General features: G+C 48.0%; 1 long non-coding RNA gene and 1 pseudogene across 2 annotated transcripts in view; one reads left to right on the top strand and one right to left on the bottom strand.

Annotated features, from left to right (window-relative positions):
* The window catches only part of LOC309605464, a 32,099-nt gene that overhangs the window by 3,333 nt on the left and 16,335 nt on the right, over nucleotides 1–12,431 (top strand). The window contains exon 2 of the long non-coding RNA XR_014231375.1: nucleotides 1,235–1,319. This is a non-coding gene — a long non-coding RNA (uncharacterized lncRNA). The remainder of the gene's footprint in view (nucleotides 1–1,234; nucleotides 1,320–12,431) is intronic.
* Nucleotides 8,632–12,293, bottom strand: LOC309605839 (macrophage-expressed gene 1 protein pseudogene; annotated as a pseudogene). The gene is made up of 2 exons: nucleotides 12,238–12,293; nucleotides 8,632–11,122 (listed from the first exon to the last, which is right to left on the bottom strand). The product of its transcript is annotated as a macrophage-expressed gene 1 protein pseudogene (transcript).

The raw sequence follows: 12,431 nt of genomic DNA, 5'->3' as shown, positions 1-12,431 counted from the left end.
ACCCTTCTTTTTTGAGGTGCCCATTGCAACAAGCCAATAAACTCAACTTTGTTTGACTACAGGTATTGTCCTGGAGGTCTTTGGCTAAAGGGTATCAACACTGCAAAGGGAAACCATTGAAAAATTTTAAGCTGTAAAGTGACATGTTAGGGTTGACATTTTTAAAATGAGCACTCAAGCCACTATGCACGGATAGGTTTATGGGGACAAGACTAGAAGAAAATATTATCTAGATGATGGAAAACCTGAATTAAAACTGACAGTGGGAGTGGAGGAAAGAGAAAATCTCTGAAGATCATGACAGAGGTTTGGAATGGGAAGATGGGGAGAAGGATAGTGAGTCCTAGAAAGAGGGAGGAACCCCAGAACACCCCCTCCCAACTAGGAGGAGAGTGAATAAATTAGGCAGGAAACACAGAAGGGGGAACAGATATTGGGGGTAACAGGAGGTTGCAAGCCCAGTTTTTACATATGTTGAGTTGAATGTGGAGCATAGGTAGCATGGAGGAAGGGGTTGGGAGGTGAGTGACTGAGATTGAAGCTGGTTGGGAATGAAGGGACTCAACAATAAGGATCTTGAACCCCATGCTAAAGAATCTTGATTCATTCTATAGGCAGTGAGGAACCATTCAAGGTTTTAGATCAGTGACCCTCTTAAAGTCAGCATAAAAGAAACCTTGACAAGAAGGAAGGAAAGGAAAAATAAAAATCACCAAAGGTCAGGTCAGTTCTTCTGCCTTAGTCCTAATGGGAACTGAAAGTGTTCCCTTGTCCAAATCCAAGTGCAGATCTGATTCTGATGGTCACTACAGCTTTAATAGACTTAAGGCATATCAGGAAATCACCCCATTCTACATCTCCTGTCTTGGGAAAATTTGCATCTCTAAAGAGGTGTTTCATTTTATTCATTTTATTCTATCTGTGCCCCTACCTCCCTTTCCACATGACTAACTCCTGTTCTTGCTTCAGGATCCAGATCACATATCACTTTCTTTGTGAAAACATCCCTGATCTATACACCTGTATCACTGCCCTCTCGTCTTTGCTGCGACTTGCACCTGGTACATCATCTACTATCACCGTTGCTTCTACTACTGATTACTATGACGACCACTGCTGCTGATAATAATAATATTGGGCTCTGACACTGAACTAGGTGCTCTGCACAAAGCAGCTCATTTAATCCTCACAACAACCCATCACACTCAAGGTTATAAACATTTCTACTTTACAGATAAGAGAACTGAAGTTCAGAAAGGTTAAGTGACTCACCCAAAGTTGCAGAGCTGGGAATTGACAGAGCTGGGATTCAAACTGAGGTATTTGAATATACAAGTCACATTTTTTCTTTACATAACTATTATACGACTTAGTACACTGCATATTGGTTATTTATGTCTATGTCTCTCTTCTGCTGGAGTGTGGGTTCCTTGGAGGCAGGGGCTGTGTTTTCCCTGGCGTAATGTAGATGCTCATCAAAGGTTATCTGGGGCTTCCCTGGTGGCGCAGTGGTTGAGAGTCTGCCTGCCAATGCAGGGGATGCGGATTCGAGCCCTGGTCTGGGAGGATCCCACGTGTCGCGGAGCGACTGGGCCCGTGGGCCACAACTGCTGAGCCTGAGCGTCTGGAGCCTCTGCTCCGCAACAAGAGAGGCCGCGATGGTGAGAGGCCCGCGCACCGCGATGAAGAGTGGCCCCCACTCGCCGCGGCTGGAGAGGGCCCTCGCACAGAAACGAAGACCCAACACAGCCAAAAATAAACATAATAAATAATAAATAAAAATTAAAAAAAAAAAGGTTATCTGAATGAGAGGAGGGAGGCAGGTAGATATAGTGATGAAGGGAATGGAAGGTGGTGTGTAGTAGAAGAATGATCACTGTTTATATTGATGTTTCCCAACCTTTTTGACAGAAATGATAATGTTGCTAACATGGAGGGGATCTGGGTTCTAGGAGAAGGTTGCTCTAGGATGGAGGAAAGTGGACCATGTTAAGGACGGTAAATCTGGCAACCTCAGTCCCCAATTAGTTACCGTAGTGTTGAAGGGATCAATACATCTTGGCATCCATTGGACAGTCTGTGCTTTATATGAAGGGTTAACAAACTATTTCTTAAGGACCAGATAGTAAGTATTTTATACTTTTGTGTTATGAGGTCTCTGTTGCAACTATTCAACTCTGCCATTGCAGCATGGAAACAGTTATAGACAACACATAAACAAATGAGTGTGGCTGTGTTCCAATAAAACTTTATTTACAAAAACAGGTCCCAGGCTGTTGGCCATGTTTGCTGACCCCAGATTTGTATGAATTTTATGGTTCAGAGCTTTGGGTCCTTCTCCTCTCAGCCCAGTTTTTAACTTTGATAAAGTTGCAAGGGAGGCAAAACTTTACCACTACCCATTTTAGATTTTCAGCTGACACTCTTTACAAAAAGGGAAAAACAACAGTTTATTAAAGTATGCAGTGGGGACTTCCCTGATGGCATAGTGGTTAAGACTCCCCGCTCCCAAATGCAGGGGGCCTGGGTTCGACCAGGGAACTAGATCCCACATGCACGCTACAACTAAGAGTTCGCATGCCACAACTAAGGAGCCCGTCTCCTGCAACTAAGACCCAGCGCAACCAAATAAATTAAATAAATAAATAAATATTTTTTTTAAAAAGCAGACAGTGTACATCACTCGGGAGAAAACTGAACCAGAAGTAACTCAAAATGGCGGCTTAGAATTCCAATTTATGTAGCATCGTCAACAAGAATAATAAATTTGTAGAGAAATGATGGGTCACAGGAAAGCTTAGGCTTCCAAGGGGGGGAAACTATGGGAAGTTAAATATATGGGAGGAAAATTAATGGAGTAAAGTTTGTTTGCAGGTTCCTCTGGTGCCTTCTCTGGGCTGATAAGAGTGTGTCTTAGTAAAAATAGAATTTATATCCTGCCTTTAGGCAGAAAAGGGGGATCTTTTTCTGCATTTGCTGCTTCTTAATTTCCTTTAGTTCAAAATCATTTTTATGTCAAAGAGCATACTTTGGGATGACTTTCTGGTTTCCTTCAAAGTCCAATTTATTAATTTGTTCTTTTATGTATGGTGCTTTTTGTATCATATCTAAAAATCTTTGCCTAACTCAAGTCACAGAGTTTTTTTCCCCTATATTTTCTCCTCCAGTGTTTTTTATCTTCCCCACTTAGTAAAGGGTCATCCTTCTTAGGAGCCCCTTAAGAATGAATAAATGAATGATTTAAATGAAAGAACAGAAAACCCTTCTTTCTTCCTTACCTCCTGAGCTCTCCCCACCCTGGACTCTCCAAACCATGAAGCTCAGCAGAGATTCCTTGAACCCCAGTCTGATTTTTGAGCCCCCAACCTTGCTGATTTTTTTGCCTATAACTTAGTGATTCCCAGCCTTTCAATGATGCAGCATTCTTTTTTTTTTTTTTTTAAGGGCTGCGTGGGTACTGGCGATGTCCCGTATATTAATCAGGATGCTGGTTATGAGATCGGTCCAGTTGGCAGAAATTCATTAATCTGCACACTTATGATATGTGAGCTTTTTTTTTTTTTTAATTATTTAATTATTTATTTATTTATGGCTGTGTTGGGTCTTCGTTTCTGTGCGAGGGCTTTCTCTAGTTGCGGCAAGTGGGGGCCACTCTTCATCGCGGTGCGCGGGCCTTTCATTATCGCGGCCTCTCTTGTTGCGGAGCACAGGCTCCAGACGCACAGGCTCAGTAGTTGTGGCTCACGGGCCTAGTTGCTCCGCGGCATGTGGGATCTTCCCAGACCAGGGCTCGAACCCGTGTCCCCTGCATTGGCAGGCAGATTCTCAACCACTGCGCCACCAGGGAAGCCCGATGCAGCATTCTTTTTACAACAAACACACAGCCACTCTTATTTGCACCTCCAACCTGTTATTTATTTATTTATTTATTTATGTATGTATGTATTTATTTATTTATTTATTGGCTGCCTCATGGCATGCAGGATCTTACTTCCCTGACCAGGGATCAAACCCATGACCCCTGCAGTGGAAGCATGGAGTCTTAACCACCGGACCCCCTAGGAAGTCCCCTTCCAACCTGTTTTAAAAACAACAACATAGTTTTAAAATTAAACTTAAAATTAGTTTTCATTGTCAAATTTTCAGGAACTCCTTGAGATAACCAGAGACTATCTGCTTTACAACAGTCCCTCTCTATGAAGTACAGAGAACACTCACTACAGGATGATTTGGCCCAAGCCTAAAGCTATAGGTAGTGGAATTGCGACTGGGCTAAGGAGCGGGCTTGGGAGCTGGGGCTCAGAGGTTTCCCACGTTCACCCTTGTGAATCTTCCTTCACAACTGCTCAGTTCTGTTGTCCATTTCTTTATTCTTTAAAAATAATACATGGTGTTTTATGTAAATGCATATCTTACAAAATTTTGAAAAATGAGTTAATCAAGACGGAATATAAGTACAGAAGAATTGGGACTAAGGTTGAGTTTAGCAACAAGAATGTTGAAAAAGGGGCCAAAATTTGGCTCTAGGCTCTCTGGAAGTCAAAATAAAGAGAAAGGTCTCTTTGTTTTATATGACTTACAGTGTCTGTAAGAGCGCAACAACCCAGTTGCCCAAGAGAAGCCTGTTCCAGGAGGGGGCATTGTGTGATATCCAAGGAGCAGCTCCCTGACAGCAAGTTGTCCATCAGTCCCCATTTTGTCATCAGCTGGGATGGAATTTCAGCAGGCTGTCCACCCTGTTACTCAGAGCTCTAAAAGGAACTTGGAGATTTGGTGGTTACCCCATGCCACCACCTCTCCTTCTCCCATCTTTTTTATTTTTACTTTTTGTTTACTTGCCTAGAATATTTTGAGACAGTGAAAACTGAGTTTTATTTATCTTTGTATTTATTCAAGCACTTATACTGGGCAAAATGAGGCTTAAAACTGGTTCATTCATGAGAATTCCCTGGCGGTCCAGTGGTTAGAACTCTGCGATCTCATTGCCGAGGGCCTGGGTTCGATCCCAGGGGAACTAACATCCCATAAGCTGTGCGGTGCAGCCAAAAAAACAAAAAACCAAAAAAACCCAAAAAGAAAAACAACAAAAAAACTGGTTCAATCATGAAATAATACAGTTAAGAATCCCAGAAGGGCAGATAAACTAAAAGGATTTGGTAGCTGAGTCTTATCACCTGGGGCCTCCCAAGATCTCTTCCGGTTTTCTTTCATTCAGCAAACTTGTAGAGCAGCTACTAGGTGTTCTGCCTGATGCTGAGCTCTGGAAATAACTGCAATGAACACAACACCTTCCTTTCTCCCACTCAAAGAGCTCATGAGCGGGTTGGAAGGAGAACTCATGCAAAGTGACAGGCTCGTAGTTACATGCTGCTAAAGAGGTTAGGAGGAGTAAGAGACAAATTCTTCCTGGGAAATTGAAGGAGTATGTGAGGGTAGGGGGAGAGGGGGCGAATAGAAATATATTCTTGTGTATTCTCGAGAAGGTGACCTTTGAACCCAGTCTTGATTGATGAGCAAGATTTCATCAGCCAGGAATTGACATGATGTGGCAATCAGCACAGGGCATGTGTATCATGGGGAGAGGCTAGCTGGAGATCAGGGTGATAAAGTGGGCCTGGGCCCAATGGCAAACAGTCACCTATAAAAGTGGAGCGATGTATCTTTCGATTAACATGTCCTATATAATTATTTATAGTGCCTCCTTTTGGTCTCAACGGGGTCCAGATTTGGATGATCACTTACATAGCCACCCTACTTACAGGATGGTTCATTTTGCCCCTTTTCTTTATTCCACACCAAAATCTTTTATTATGCCCTGATCCCCATCTTGCTCGTATCAGTTGGAGAGCTCAGTTTTTAGAGCCTGGAGGGCTATTCCAGGAAATGAACTGAGACCATCAGAAATGGGCATTCGGTTTCTGTAGAAAGGATCCTCCCAGGCCAGCAGAACTGAGCAAATCTGAAAATGGGCCTGGCTGAGACAAGAGTCCCGTCCCATGCCAGAAACATTATCAGTACCCTCCCAGTTAGAATTTGTGACCCTCATGCATTTTCCCATAATGCTCTGTTTGAAGCTCTATGACATTTTTACAATGGGTAATTTATGTTTTGTGGGTGTCTCACCCACTCAACTGTGAGCCCCAATCATACAACTTTGTGTACCCAGTCCCCACATTGTGATAGCTCACTGTGACATGCCAGATGTGAGGCACTGTACCAAGGGATTTCTTTGCATTGTCTCATTTAATCCTTGCAACAATTTATGACATCTGTCTTATGATTATCCCTATTTTATAGATGAGATTAGTTCTCAGAGAGGTGAGACAATTTTCTCATAATCACAGAGCTAGTTAGCAGCTGTGCTGGGACTTGAGCCCAGTTTGTCAGATTTGATTTTGGAATCCCACTCTTAAAGCAGTGGCAAATCAGATCCTAAAGTGTTAGTGTCATCAGTTTCAAATTTAGAAAGGCCAGGCTGTTCCAAGGTGCTTTGCATCCATTAGCTCATTTAATCTTCTCAAGTAACCTAGGAATTTAACATGCTAACTCCATTTTATAGAGGACCAAACTGAGGCACAAGGAATTTCCAGAGGCCCATATTTGACCCAGACCAAGCCCATAGCTTTACTGCTGTGCTCAGCAAAGAATTAAATGAAATAATCTTTGCAAAGAATGAATTCTAAATCTGCAGTAGGCACTAGCCATTATTATTCTTATTATTTGTCACATGACTGTGGGCAAGTCAACCTCTCTGAGCCTCAATTTCCTCATCCATAGCACAAGAACTACTTACCTACCTTGAGTTCTGTGCAGATGAAGTGCGATGCTATTATAAAGGTATTTTTCACATGGAAAAAGTCTCTATAAATGGTAGTGACCACAAGTCTGGAGAAGGCTCAGGAGAGCCACTAGTCGGTCAGTTCTTAGCTCACGGTTGGCTCCAATGTGCCCGTATCAGACCAGTGGAGAAATGACCTCAAACATCTAGAGTTATTTGGATTTCAATTGCCTCTTCCTCTCAGGACTCAGAGTTTGCACTATCTCATCAATATCCTGATATATTCCAATTTGTAGCCAGAGTAGATGAAACACCAAGAAGAAAAATGACTCACTTAGGTCACTCAGGTCATGGAAATGGGGTCTTGTCAACCCTGTGAGGCCACACTTGCCGGCTCCCTAGGGTCTGTCCACGTACCTTTGGAATTGGCTCTAAAATTCACACATGAGGGGCCCAACTGGGCTAGGTTCTGCATGCCCTGTGGTTCCAAGGTTAGGATTTAATGTGACACCCTGTTTGTCCTTGTGACAACTACAGACCCACACTCTGGGCTTAAATTGCAATGAGGCTTGTGTTCTAGGAACACTGCAAAACTGAACACTGGTCCCGAGAGACTGCAGTCTTGGGTTAAAGAATGAAAATGTACTCTGGTGTACTTGAGAGAAACAGGATCTCCAAAGGGAAAACGCTTCCACTGGGGGTGAGGACTCCAGTTTTCCAAAGCTAAGTTTCATGGAACATAGAATGAAATGGAAGAGTGGAAGAGTTTTCCCTTGGCTTTCCAGTGTTTTGACTGTGATCGTATTTTGATAGTTTGTATCACATCTTACATTGTGATCCCATATAAACCATACAAAACTGCCATTTTTTGGTGAGTCAAAAATGATTGGAGGGAATTCCCTGGCAGTCCAGTGGTTAGTGGTTACAGCTCTGTGCTTTCACTGCTGAGGGCCTGGGTTCAATTCCTGGTTGGGGAACTAAGATCCCTCAAGCTGTGTGGCGTGGCCAAAAAAAAAAAGATTGGATATGGGCAATTTTATGTGATTAACCTATTTCACAATATAATTATTATAGCTGTTTCATGCAATGTACTGTTTTCTGTCATTAAAAAAAAATTTGCTGATTACAACTTAATTCATTTCCTCATCCACAAGTAGGTCAGGTCCTATTTGGAAAACAAAAAAGACCCTCTGAGTTAAACCAAGCCCAAGAGGAAACTTTCTGGGTTCAAGGCAATGATTCTGGGAAAACAAATTGACAGAATGAATTTTATTACAATTACAAAAAAAAAAATTCTAACTTCAAAGCTACATAATATGTCCTGGGGTCAATGCTGATTCTATCTCCCCTGTTTGCCCACCCCCCCAGCAAAGAACACCAGGAATACACTTGTATTTGAACAAAGTTGGGTTTATTGGCTCCTTGCAACAAGGGAGGCGCCCAACATGGGAGCACACCTAGGAGAATGGGGGGCCTCTCAGCAAGAGGGCGTTAGGGAAAGAGATTGTTACAGGACTTGAGCTTGTGCTAGGTGATGTGGAGGCGGGCTTGAGGAAGTACAGTTTAGTCCTGGTAACTTCAGGAAGTGGGGCCAGTTCTATGATTAGGTATCTTACATCTTTTTACCTAGGCAGTAGAAGAAACAGAAGAGGCTAGAGCTCTGACCGGCAATGATGCAGGAGTCCTGTTTTGTTAAAGCCTAGACAGAATTCTTGTCATTCTGTATGCATTCAGACCGAGCTGCGCTCTCAGTGGTTTCTGTGGCCCCATAGGCCCTCTGTTCCTCTGTCAAGATGCCTTCCTGCAGTCTCCTGTAACCCCCTTTCTTTTTTTTTTTCTTAAAGGTGTAGGCTTATTTATTTATTTATTTTTTGGTTGTGTTGGGTCTTCGTTTCTGTGCGAGGGCTTCCTCTAGTTGCGGCGAGCGGGGGCCACTCTTCATCGCGGTGCGCGGGCCTCTCACTATCGCGGCCTCCCTTGTTGCCGAGCACAGGCTCCAGATGCACAGGCTCAGTAATTGTGGCTCACGGGCCTAGTTGCTCCGCGGCATGTGGGATCTTCCCAGACCAGGGCTCGAACCCGTGTCCCCTGCATTGGCAGGCAGATTCTCAACCACTGTGCCACCAGGGAAGCCCCCCCCTTTCTTATAGAACCCGAAGCGACAGCTTACCCCCAGAGCAAGAGCCACCAAGGCCACCATGGCACCCACCCAGGAGCCAACAATGGCCCCAACGCTGGGTCCCAAGCCAGCCTGGCTCAAAAGCTTGACTGACAGGGATGGGTCATTAATATTGGCTTGCTGCCAGCGGTCGGAGCCTTGCAGCCTCACCCAGACCCGCTGACCACTGTAGCCAACCAGGACAGAGAGCCTGTGGGCGCTGCTTCTGTTGAGCAAGGGGCGGGGGGGGGGGGAGGGTGAGGCGGGGGGGCGGTGAGGCAGGGAATAAATGGGGGCATCCGAACGGCTACCTGCTCCTGGTCCAAGAGGGCCCCAGCCCTGAGGCAGTAGAGGATTTGGCAGCCATCGCTGAGGTAAGCCTGGTGTTGGCTGTACCCTGCTGGGCATTTCATGGGGAAATCCGTGGGGCTGTCCTGGTAGAACACCTCCTTCATGAGCCCAGGGCTCTGGCCCTTCACAAGGCCAGCCAAGGGGTTGCCCGCCTGGCAGCTGAAGAAACCCCCAAAGGGGACTGCCGGGGCTGTACCCAGCTCTGAGTCGCTACTCACACAGACCTTGAGGTCGCCAAAGAGTGTCAGTGGGTAGAAGTGGGAGGGACAGGCCTGGGACCCAGTGAGCGGGTTTGGGTTGCCAGGGCTATACAGGCCTCCAAAGAGGAGGCCCGCAGGGGCGGGCAGGGAGGGCCCCGAGGGCGCGCACCAGGAGGCAGCCAGGCTCGCGGCGCTCCGATGCTCATGGGGGGCGCACACTGTCCAGCAGCATCGGAAGAAGAGCCAGCACCTCCGGCAGCGCTGCTGGCACTCAGGACCGCCCTCGCTCCACGTCTTCAGCCCGCTGACCAGAGCGCTGGCCGTGTAGTTGGCCGGGCAAGAGGCTCTGCCGGTGAGCGGGTTGGGGATGCGATAGGCCCGGCAGAGGTGATCGGCGTGCCGCCCGGACACGGCGTCGCATTCCTGGAAGACACCCCCGAAGCTGAAGTTGGCGCGGCGGCGGCCTCCGCAAGAACCATCGTCCACATTGGCCTGGGGGTCGAAGGTGGGAGCCCCAAGCTTCAAGCATCCGGGACGCGTGTTGACCGCGTAGTAGCGGTGGATGGCGCGGCGCACGGCGGGCGCGGGGAGCTCGGGCAGCGCCTCCGGCTGGAGCAGCACCGGCAGGGGCGGGCCCGACCTACCGATGGCCACCAGCCGGCGTCCGATGCCCTCCTGCCACTTCTGCAGGGTGATGCCCGGGTAGAAGGGCACGCCGCCGTGGCTGTGCATCTTGGAGGCCACCGTGTTCCGCACGTAGTTCTGGAGAAGCCGGCTCTGCGCCTGCCAGGAAAGCCCGTCCCCAGCGTTGACCGCGTGGAAAAACAAGGCCGAGGCGGCGTACGTGATGTTGATCTTGTCTCGGGCTTCGCTGTCCACCAGCTCCCGCCTCACCTGGTCCTCCCGCACCAAGGCAGCCCCGGCCTCCACGTCGGTGAGAACGTGCGTGCCGTACCTAAGCACAAGCATCTCCGCCAGGTATTCGGCCCCCCGGGTCTGGTTGTTCTCCAGGTGGTCGCTGAGGGTCAGCAGATGTCGCAGAAAGTCGGGCTGGAAGTCGGAGTTCTCTGGGGTCTTCACAGAGTAGATGCCCTGGAGGATCTGCAGGTCGTGACCGTCTGGTACTCCAGGCTGTACTTCCTGACGTTCTGGCAGTCCACGGAGAACTTACCATTGAGGTCGGGGAGGAAGGAGAGCTCAGCGTTGATGGAGGCGGCCCAGGTGTCAGTGTAGTTGACCCAGTGGTCGATGAGCTCCGCGCGGGTCTCCACTATACTCTCCCGCCGCGGGACCACCTGCACGCGGTCTGGGATGAGGTACTCGCCGTCCTCGGTGGTGAGGCACTGCGAATAGTCTCTCCTGAGCACCAGCGCCAGCTCGACGTTGCGCAGGTTGTCCCAGCCACCTCCTGGCAGCGGCCCCAGCACGGACATGTTCAGGCTCTGCCTGCAGCCTTGGAAGCCGGGCGCCCTCTGTTCCCCCATGCCACCGCACCCGGCCAAGAGGATGACCAGCAAGGGCGCAAGGCACAGGGCCACAGCTGGAGGAGAGCTTCGCCTGGGCGGCCCGCTGCGCCTTAGCTCCTCCAGGGTTGGGGTCGCCGAGGGGAAATTCTCAGCCTGGGCCAAGCTGATGCTAAGTGAGCCTCAAGGCAGCGACTCAGCCCAACTCAAGCCCCTCCCAGTTTCCTCTCCTTCAAGTCTTCAGAGGAAAGAATAGCAAGCAGGTCTCTTATCAGAAGCACCAAGGGAAGTGAAACTAATTCCAGGCTTTGGGCCAGGGAAGGGTAAATTAGAGTTGGCGAATTGCCCGAAGGCCCTCTTGAATTCATCTCTACGAAGAAAATCCAACCTCATCTGTTGAATACCTGGTATTTCAGTCTCTCACTCTCTCCTGGCCACTGGACGCAGTTAGGGTCCTGTTATTCCAAGTGTCAAGTTCAGCCTCGGTGAGGAAGTAGCCCAGGAAAACGGGGCCTTTCCCCAGTTGACCAGCCAACCTGTGGACACTGTGGCTAGGAGGTCACATTCACTCCAGGCTGATTTCCTTGTGGGCCTTCAGCAGATATTACAGAAAAGAGCCCCTTTCTGGACTAGAGCAGGTTCAGGGCAGCTCTAAAAAAAAAAAAAAAAAAAAAAAAAAAATCGGGCTTCCCTGGTGGCGCAGTGGTTGAGAATCTTCCTGCCAATGCAGGGAACACGGGTTCGAGCCCTGGTCTGGGAAGATCCCACATGCCGCGGAGCAACTGGGCCCGTGAGCCACAACTACTGAGCCTGCGCGTCTGGAGCCTGTGCTCCGCAACAAGAGAGGCCGCGATAGTGAGAGGCCCGCACACCGCCATGAAGAGTGGTCCCCGCTCGCCGCAACTAGAGAATGCCCTCGCACAGAAACGAAGACCCAACACAGCCATAAATAAATAAATAAGTAAATAAATAAAATAAAATAAAATAAAATAAATCAAGTATGGCTGTGCCAGTGCGCCACAGCCCTGACATATGGGCAGGACAGAGCTTCTCAAGGGGGCTTAGCACACTTCACAAACAGTCCAGGGCCCAAGAATTTTTCTCCTCCTCTTGCATCTGCTTGGAGCTCTCTAGGGCCCCTGTCCCCCTGAGATCAGCAGCTGCTCTAAATGACACCCTGAGCTAGTACTTTATAATCCCATTCTAACATCTCACCAGTCTCTTTTTACACATTAGGAAACAGGCCCAGAGAAGTCAGGGAAAGTACCCAGGGTCACAGTTAGGTACCCAGGGGAGGCAGCATTCGAATCCACGTTCATCTGATGCCAAAGCACACTTTCCATCCGCTGATCTGGGCTCAGGGCTTCTTCTTCCTATCCAGTGTCAGGGTCTTCTTGATTTTTGTCTCTCCTAGAGCTTTTGGGGTTCAGGAAGGCTCCTGGAAAGGGCATGTGGGATCACCGAACCCAGTGGTATCACTC

Source organism: Balaenoptera borealis, assembly GCF_965194805.1.
Source record: "Balaenoptera borealis genome assembly, chromosome: 11".
Lineage (NCBI taxonomy): Eukaryota > Metazoa > Chordata > Mammalia > Artiodactyla > Balaenopteridae > Balaenoptera > Balaenoptera borealis.
This window is presented reverse-complemented; position numbering and strand designations above follow the sequence as displayed.